This window comes from Sceloporus undulatus, chromosome 5 (assembly GCF_019175285.1).
Source record: "Sceloporus undulatus isolate JIND9_A2432 ecotype Alabama chromosome 5, SceUnd_v1.1, whole genome shotgun sequence".
Classification (NCBI taxonomy): domain Eukaryota; kingdom Metazoa; phylum Chordata; class Lepidosauria; order Squamata; family Phrynosomatidae; genus Sceloporus; species Sceloporus undulatus.
Window position 1 is genome coordinate 97,777,402 of NC_056526.1, and position 8,696 is coordinate 97,786,097.

Genomic DNA, 8,696 nt, shown 5'->3' on the forward strand with positions numbered 1-8,696 from the left:
CATATCTCAAGTAGGATCATGGCCTATCCATTACATTAGGCATCTCAGGAAATGTGTTTGATTAACAACAGGCACCAAAAGACATCAAATAGTAAGCACAATTATGCAATGCCTGGGAAGGCTTCTCTGAACCGGATGGTTTTCACTCAGTTTTGAAGCTGTTAAGAAGTGATGGCTCTTGCTTTGTGGGGAAGAAGGTTCCGGAGTGAGTGGGGGCAGCAATGTGAAAAGGGGCGAATCTGGGATGGGGCAGAGGCAGAAATCCTGGCTGAGCAGGAGCCCTTGACTACCAGAACGGAGGGCCCTGGTGGGGGTGAGGAGAAAGAAGGTCTGATAAGTAAGGGGGGGCAGCCCATGGAGGCTTTAAATGTCGACAGCAGGAGTTGTACTGAATGCGGAAAGGGAGGGGGGAGCCAGTGAAGGATGCCAACACAGGAGAGATGTGGTCAGAGCAGAGCGTGGGTGGAAGCGTGATAATGCGTGCCAGCTGAATCTGGACAGAGATTAAAGGACGAGGTGAGAAAGAGGAAGCCCAGCCAGGAGGACGTTACAGTAATCAAGTCGTGAGATCACTAGGCATGGACAGGATCTTGGCAGTAGTCGAGGCGGAGGTATGGTTGGATTTTGGCAATATTGTATAAAGAATCTACAAGCCTTGGCTGTGGTCTGGATTGAGGGATACAACGACAGGAAGGTCAAAGATAAAACCAAGACTGCGGCTTGCTGGACTGGTTGCATAGAATGTTGTCCACAGAGACAGAAAAAGAGTGTTGAAGGTTGGGCTTAGGAGGAAAGACAAGAAGCTCCGTCTTGGACTGTTGAGCTTCAAACGCCGATGGCGCATCAACTGCGGACAGCTGTGAGGCAAGACGAAACTTGCTGTTCAAGCTTTGGAGAAAAGTCAGGGGCTGAAGATACACTGGGTGTCATCGGCATACAGATGGTGGAAAAACAAAAGAGCTAATGAGTTTTCCTAAGGACAGTGTGTAGAGAGAAAACAGAAGGGGACCCAGAACAGAGCCCTGGGGAACTCCAACAGATAGGGAAAGGAGAAGTCTGGCCCTCTGCAACTACTGCAAAGATCTGCCAGACAAGTAAATCAATGGATGCAAGCTACAGGAAAAGGATTCACCTCAACATTAGGAGAACTTGCTGACAGTAAGGACTGTTCATCAGTGATTATACTCCTCAGCATGTAGTGGAGTCTCCTTCTTAGAGGTCTTCAAACAGAGGCGGATGGCATCTGTTGGGGGTGCTTTGACTGAGAGTTCCTGCTGGCAGGGGGTTGACTGGGACCCTTGGGGTCTCTTCCCACTCTATGATTCTATGAATACATTTTTATCTGATAAGCTTTCAGGAACTGATTGTTGTAAAGAAAGTGCTTTTATAGTGTGAGATATTCTTCAATACTATTAAATAGTGTTGAAGAATATTCTTCATACATATTATGGCTCATAGTGAATTATATTTTAATTTAATTTCTGCTTGTTTTTTCTATATCGTTATTATTTTGATTTCTAAACTGCCTTGAGTTTCAATTCTGGTGGGAAAGATAGGTCCTAAGTAGATGATGATGATTATGATGACACAGTCTTTGAGAAGAAAGCACTACTGAGTTCCGTGAACAAATTCCAAATACCTAAAGGGTTATGCCAAATGTCCCTAAACTGGAGTATAAATTGAATCTCCCTTGTTTGTATTCTGAAATCCGAAATACTCAAAAATCCAAAACTGGGTGGCTGAGTTTGACACCTTTGTTTTTGATGGTTTAATGTACCCAAACTTTGTTTCAAGCACAAAATTATTAAAATATTACGTTAAATTACCTGAGGCTCTGTGTATAATATGTGTATGAAAACATAAATGAATTCTGTGTTTAGACTTGAGTCTCTCATCTCAAGATATCTCTTTAGTATATGCAATATTCCAAAATCCAAAACAAACAAACAAAACCTGAAATCAAACCAATCTGCCCCAAGCATTTCAGATAATGGTTGAAATACAAGTTGTTTTCAAATGACACACACTTTTTAACAGTAGTGAGATCTAAATGGGCCACTGATACCAAAAATGTATACCATTTTCTTTCACTGTTCTGGAACTTTATTATTACTTAAATGAAAATAGCATTTGTTCTTGATATCTGCTGCTTGTTAAGCAGAGGTACGTTTTTAGACTAACAGAATGTTTTAAATTGATATAACTAATTTTAAGTCAACTAAATGTTATATCCCTTTAAAAGACCTAGCCAAGAAAAGGAATTTTTAAATGTGAACCTTGAAATCGTATCAATTAGATGCCATCATCATCATCATCTCAAAACTGATCCTCTTCAAATATGGAGAAAATACCCCAAAACCAGTCATTTGCAATGTTAAGCTTGGATTTCCTAGCAACTTGTACCTGTCCCTAGGTAGACTGGCTAGGATAACAGCTGATGCCTTGAAGTGTCCACTTCCAAAAAATACTAAAGCACTATCTAAAGGGTCCTATGGGCTTTGGTTCCTAGTAGGTACATCCGCTCTGGATCACCTGCTATGCACTGCTGTCAAAAGGCTTCCACGTTCGAGAGTTAACTCTCCCATTCCAGGATAACACCACCAAATCTTGTCAGCAACTCTATAAAGTGGAAGATCAAACATCAGGACACTGCTGGTGGGAGTGAAACTAAGGCCTGTTACAGATGCCAAATAAAGCTGCTTGGGTCTCTTTGGAGGTATTCTATAAATGATGCATGGGTCCTAAGGTCCGGAGGTGCACCAAAGCCACACTCCATTCCTACAACTGGAGGGCAGCTTTTGGTGCAGCTTCCGATCTTAGGATGCCTGCATCATTTAAACACGCCTACCTCCAAAGAGACCCCAACGCTTTATTTTGGCAGTCTGTTTCAGGTGCACTGAATACCACAAACTTCACCGCAATTCACAATGCATCAGCAGTGTTTTCACAAGACAAACCATGAGAAATACTCTTCAGGTTCTCTACTTCCAATCATTAATCGTATGCCATCATCAAAGAATTCCATTCTTTGAAAGTGTGGGGGAGAGAGAGACAACTGATCTAAAGGCCAAACACACACCAAATGACTCACAGTCCAGAGATCTACCGTGAAGGCTGGTCATCTGTTGCTTAAGTCCCACACAGGTTCAGCAGACAGAAATTGTGCTGAAGCCTCCAAACACGGTTGCTATAATAGCACCACCATATTTCCTAACTAATCGTAGATGCTCCACACCCAGCCCATTAACTTTTTCATTACCCGATCCTTTTCCCCGTGACTCTCGGTGATAAAAGGCATACTTTCCTCGCCTCTATAAAATTGTTTTTAACAAACGAAGCTGTGTAGTATCTCTAAAAGAAAGCAGAGGATGGTTGTAACATTTGATTTGGGATTGGGGAGGGGGAGGGAGGGGGGTGTCATCAAGTAAGGAGGGAAAGCAAGCATGCGTTTCTAAAATGGGAACAAATTCCAGAAGCGATATGGCAGAGAAAAGGGAGCGTTGTAAGATCAGCAACAGAAAAAAGCAAGAGGGGGAATGGATGGAGACACTAGAGACGAACAAACAGGACATATTGATGTAACAGTGTCACTCACTTAAACTTTTCTGGCAGGATGTATCCCTGACCTTTTTCCCCTCCAAAGACGTGGGCTTCAGACGCGACGCCGCATGCAGGCCATGCTCCAAAGGCAGCTTTCCTGTTGTTGTTTTCCCTTAGGAGAGACTCGTGGATGAACATGTAGCAATGTCAGCTCTGGGGTCTCAAAACCCTTAAGCCTATTGCTGTTTCCCCTCCGACTGTGACCTTAGTCCTCTTCACATTGACTGCCTACAATGGCAAGAACTTTCACCTTTCCCTGTCTTTCCCAGTTCCTTATTCTCTTCATCCGTCACACGCCGCTCTTTTCCGCATCTTTTTCCAATATACTAATATAATTACTATAGCTCTATACTATACTATAGCTCTTTTTTACTATGCTTTGACAGTGATTTGTTTAAAAAAAACATTTCCTTCTTAAACCTTTGGGCTGCTGGAGAATTGGTGGCCATGCCACATCTCAAAGCAACCAGAGCCTGCAGGGCTGGGGCATCTTCTGGAGGAAGGAGAACCCAATAAGGGACAATAATAGGTTTAGGAAGAAGCACTTGCAGGCCTAGTATATTAAGGGCAATGGGGCCTGGTTCTGATTCTTTCCCGGGCAACAAGAAGACTGACTGACAGTGCCTTGTGGAGGGAGAAGGCCTAAGGAGGGAGGCCTCTTCCCTTCCCTCCTTTTAGAGGCCCCTCTCCTGATCCCCAGCAGGAGAGAGAGAGAAGGGGGCTCAGCTTGAGGCCTATCTGCCTTGGCCGAGGGAGGGAGGGTTAGAAACCCTGGGCCAAGGAGGGAGAGCCCTCTTCCTCCTCCCTCTCCCGCGGCGGAGGCCTCCCTCAGCCCGGCCAGGCGCCTACTAGAGGCCGCGGCTGCTCCCAGGCCTAGGCCTCCCCGCCTCCTGCTCTTCCTGCCCTCCTCGCCGCCCTCAGGGTCCCGAGCGGCGTGAGGCGTTGCGGCGGACCCTCTGCGCCAGGCCCCGGTGCTGGCTCGGTGTGCTCCGGGCTGCGGCCCATGCAGGCCCCGGCTCCGCCCCGGCCTCCGCTCCGCCTCCCCCGCTCCTCTAGGCCGCCTAGCCGCCCCGCCTCCCGGCTTAAGGTGGCGCCTCTCCTTCTTCTGCTCACGAACAGAGCGTTTGGCTGTCTCCACACTGGAGAATAACCCGGTTTAGCACCGTTTTAACTCTCTCTTTCGCTCAAGGCTGTGGAATTCTGGGAGTTTTGAGTTTGTGGGGCCCAGAGCGGAAATTAAAATGGTGCTAAACCGGGTTATCTCCCGTGTGGAGGCAGCCAGAGAAGGCTAAATATGCTTCACAAAACTACAGTTCCCAGAATTCCCTAGCATTGAGGCAGGGCTGACAGAGAGGGAAACTGGCAAACTACACTTCCCAGAATCCCCAGCCTTGAGCCATGGCAGTTAACGTGGTGTCAAATTGGTTCTTCTAATGCACAATACAATGAGTTCTGCAGGAGTTTGGTCCAAAACAAGCTGCAGAAATAATCTAGTTTGAGACCGCTTTACCTGCCTGGGTCAATGCTAGCGAATTCTGGGAACTGTAGTTGTGAGACATTTAACCTTTTCTGTAGAGAGCGTGGTGCCACAATAAAACTACAGTTCCCAGGATTCCCTAGCACTGAGTCAAGGTAGTTAAGCAGCCTCCACACTGGATTATTTCTGCAGTGTGTATTGGACCTTAGGCCTGTTACAGACTGCCAAAATAAGCTGCTTCAGGTTCTTTGGAGGTATGCTATTTAAATGATGCTGGGTCCTAAGGTCGAGAGGTCGCACCAAAGCCACGACTCCTTCCTAAGCACCGGAGTGCAGCTTTGTGTGCAGCTTCCGGATTTTAGGACCCATGGCATCATTTAAACAGCCTACCTCCAGAGAACCCAAAGCAGCTTTATTTGGGCAGTCTGTAACAGGCCTTAGTTTCCTAAGATTTTGTATTAGTAATTTCCTTTTAAAAATAACTTTTCATGTTCGAGTAGTGCAAGTCCGTTTGCTTGGTACTTTGCAGTGTAGTAACACGGTCCACCATACCACACCCCAAAATCTAGGTAGTGACAATTGTCTCTTTATGACAAAATGTTGATGCCATCCCATTTAAATGAGGTGGTGGTGAGCAGCGTTGTTCAAAGATTCCCCCCTGATCTGAAATCATGTCTTGAACCATCTGCCAGTTCCTTTATTGAGCAATGTTTGGAGCATGTAGTGACACTTCTCATCTCCAGGTGTTCCTTGCGCTGTTACAGATTGCCAAAATAAAGCTGCTTCGGTCTCTTGAGGTATGCTGTTTAAATGATGCATGCATCCTAAGAATCTGGAAGCTGCACCCAGCTGCACTCCAGTGCTTAGGAATGGAGTGTGGCTTTGGCGCAACCTCCAACTCTTAGGGACCCATGCATCATTTAAATAGCATACCTCCAAAGGACCCGAAAGCAGCTTTATTTTGGCAGTCTGTACCGGCCTAGGTGATCTAAAACTACTTCTTTCCTTTTGATCTGCTTATGGGACAGGACTGCTTTAGACCTCAGTAGTTTTTATATTATGTGGTATAATTTAATGGTTATCTTCTGGAACGCCTTTTTTTATTCTCTTCATATTTAGTATGTGTATGGGTATTATTGGGGTGCTCAGGGTTGTGTCCTATGCACTCTTGGAGATGTCTGATGAGTATATATACTTCATAGAACATAGAGTTGGAAGAGACCACAAAGGCCATGCAAGAAACAGAATCAAAGCACTCCCAATAGATCCATCCAGCCTCTGTTTAAAGACCTCTAAGGAGGAGACTCCACTAACTCCAAGGAAGGAGTGTGTTCCATTGTCAAACAAATGTCAGGAGGTTCCTCATAATGTTGAGCTGGATTTTTTCCCTGTAGTTTGCATCCATTGCTCCATGTTCTAACTCTAGAGCAGCAGAACACAGCTTGCTCCTTACTCAATATGACATCTCTTCAATATTTTAAAAAGGATATCATATCACCTCTTAACCTTCTCTTCTCCAGGCTAAATTTCCCCATTCTTCCTCATAAGGCATGGTTTCCAGCCATCATCTTAGTCGCCCTCTTCTGGACACACTCCGTTTCTGAACATCCTTTTTGAATTGTGGTGCCCAGAACTGGCCACCGTATTCCAGATGGGCCTGATCAAAGCCGAATGAGTGGCACATTACTTCCCTTGTCTTTCTAGACACTATACTTCTATGATGCAGCCTAGAATCACTTGGGTTTTTTTTTAGTAGCCGTATCACATGTTAGCTTACATTCAACCTGTGGTCTACTAGGACTCCTTGATCCCTTTCACACGTAGTCTCTATTAAGGCCAGGTGTCCCCCATCCTATATCTATGCATTTAATTGTTTTCCCTAAGTGCAATACCTTACATTTCTCTGTGTTGAAATTCATTTTGTTAGCTTTGGCCAGCTTTATAATCTATTAAGGTCATTTTGATCCTGTCTTCTGGGGTATTAGCTACTCTCCTAATTTAGTGTCATCTGCAAAGCCTGCCCTCTATTCTTTAATCTGCCGTTGATCAATTATTGAATAGAACTGGGCCCAGGACAGAACCCTGCTACTTACTTCTCTCCAAGATGAGAGGAGCCATTGCTGAGCACCCTTTGGGTTTGGCCAATCAACCAATTACAAATCACCTAACATTGTCTAGCCCACACTTTTACTTGCTTGTTTGCAAGTTTATTGGGGGCCTTGTCGAAATTTATCACTTTGCCATTTTTTCTCACACTGCAGTTCATAACAAGTTAATTAGGGTTGCACTAGACAATTCTTGAATCCTCTAGATTAGAGGGCCGTGGCACTATAGTGGCTGTCACATTGGGCAGCCAAGAGTGGCACTGCATTACTCCCAGTAAACATTTCAATTGTTTGTTTTGTGAGGTTCTTGCTGGTTTTTGGATGGATGACCCTACCAAAATCATACTTATTTTTAGGGAGTTACAACTAAAAAAAAATAAGTTTTTAGAGGAAAAAATCAGGGAGTACCTGGAACTTGCAGGTTATTGGGGTCCCAAAAACAGCATTGGGCCCTGGGCCACACATAGTCCATGGGCCATAGGATTCCTATCCCTGATTAGCATATATAATAATGTAATCACCTTTCCCAAACAAAAGCCAGCAAAAATGAAGCAGCTAGCCAAAACAAGGGTTATCAGCATGCCATGCCTCTGGAACAATAGGGTAAGTGCCACCCTTATATTGGGGCTTGGGTGCAGCGGCGCAGCCGCACACACCCTTATTTTTCTACGGAAAAGGGGGGTCCGGACCCCAAGAACCCCCCCCTGGAGGAGGCGGGGCGTTTCTACTTGCAAGCCACGCCCTCCAGTAGGCGTGGCTTTCTCAAGCTGCGCAGTGCCTGAGGGAGGAGGAGGAGAAAGAGGGAGGCGGCGGTTGAGGGGCCTAGAGTTGCCTACAGATGCCGCCTTCCTCTCCTCCTCCTCCGCCTCGAGGGCCGTCCGGGAAGGCTGCGTCGGTCCCCCTTCCGCCCAGCGGCCTCCCACACGTTCCCTGGCTGCCTTCGACACGGGGCTGGGAGGAGCTGCCTCCGCTCGGCCCTCCTCCGCTTAAGGTGGCTCCAGCACGCTCCCAAGCCCTCCCTCCCTCCCCGAAATGGAGGGCGTTCCAGAAACAGGGACCGCATAAAAGCTAAAGACACAGATAGGAATATAGGTTAATGCTTAAATGTATACCATGGTCAAAGAAAAGCTAAAAACACTGATATAAACTTAGATTCATGCTTCTTGGTTATGCTCAAAATGGAGGACATGACCGAAGAATAGCTGTAAACATGGATGCAAATGTCAAATCATGCTTTTTAGTGAGGCTCAAAATGGAGGACGTGACCCAAGAAAAGCTAAAAACACTGTTACAGTGGACCCTTGTTATACTCTGGGGTTTGGTTCCCAGATCCCCCGTGGATAACAAGATCCGTGGATGCTCAAGTCCCATTAAATATAATGACATAGCAAAATGGTGTCCCTTAGGAAAATCAAGGTTTGATATTTGAAATCTATCTTTTCTTTGAACATTTTCACCCCTTGGATGCTTGAATCCGTCTATAAAAAATCAGTGTATAAGGAAAGCCGACTATA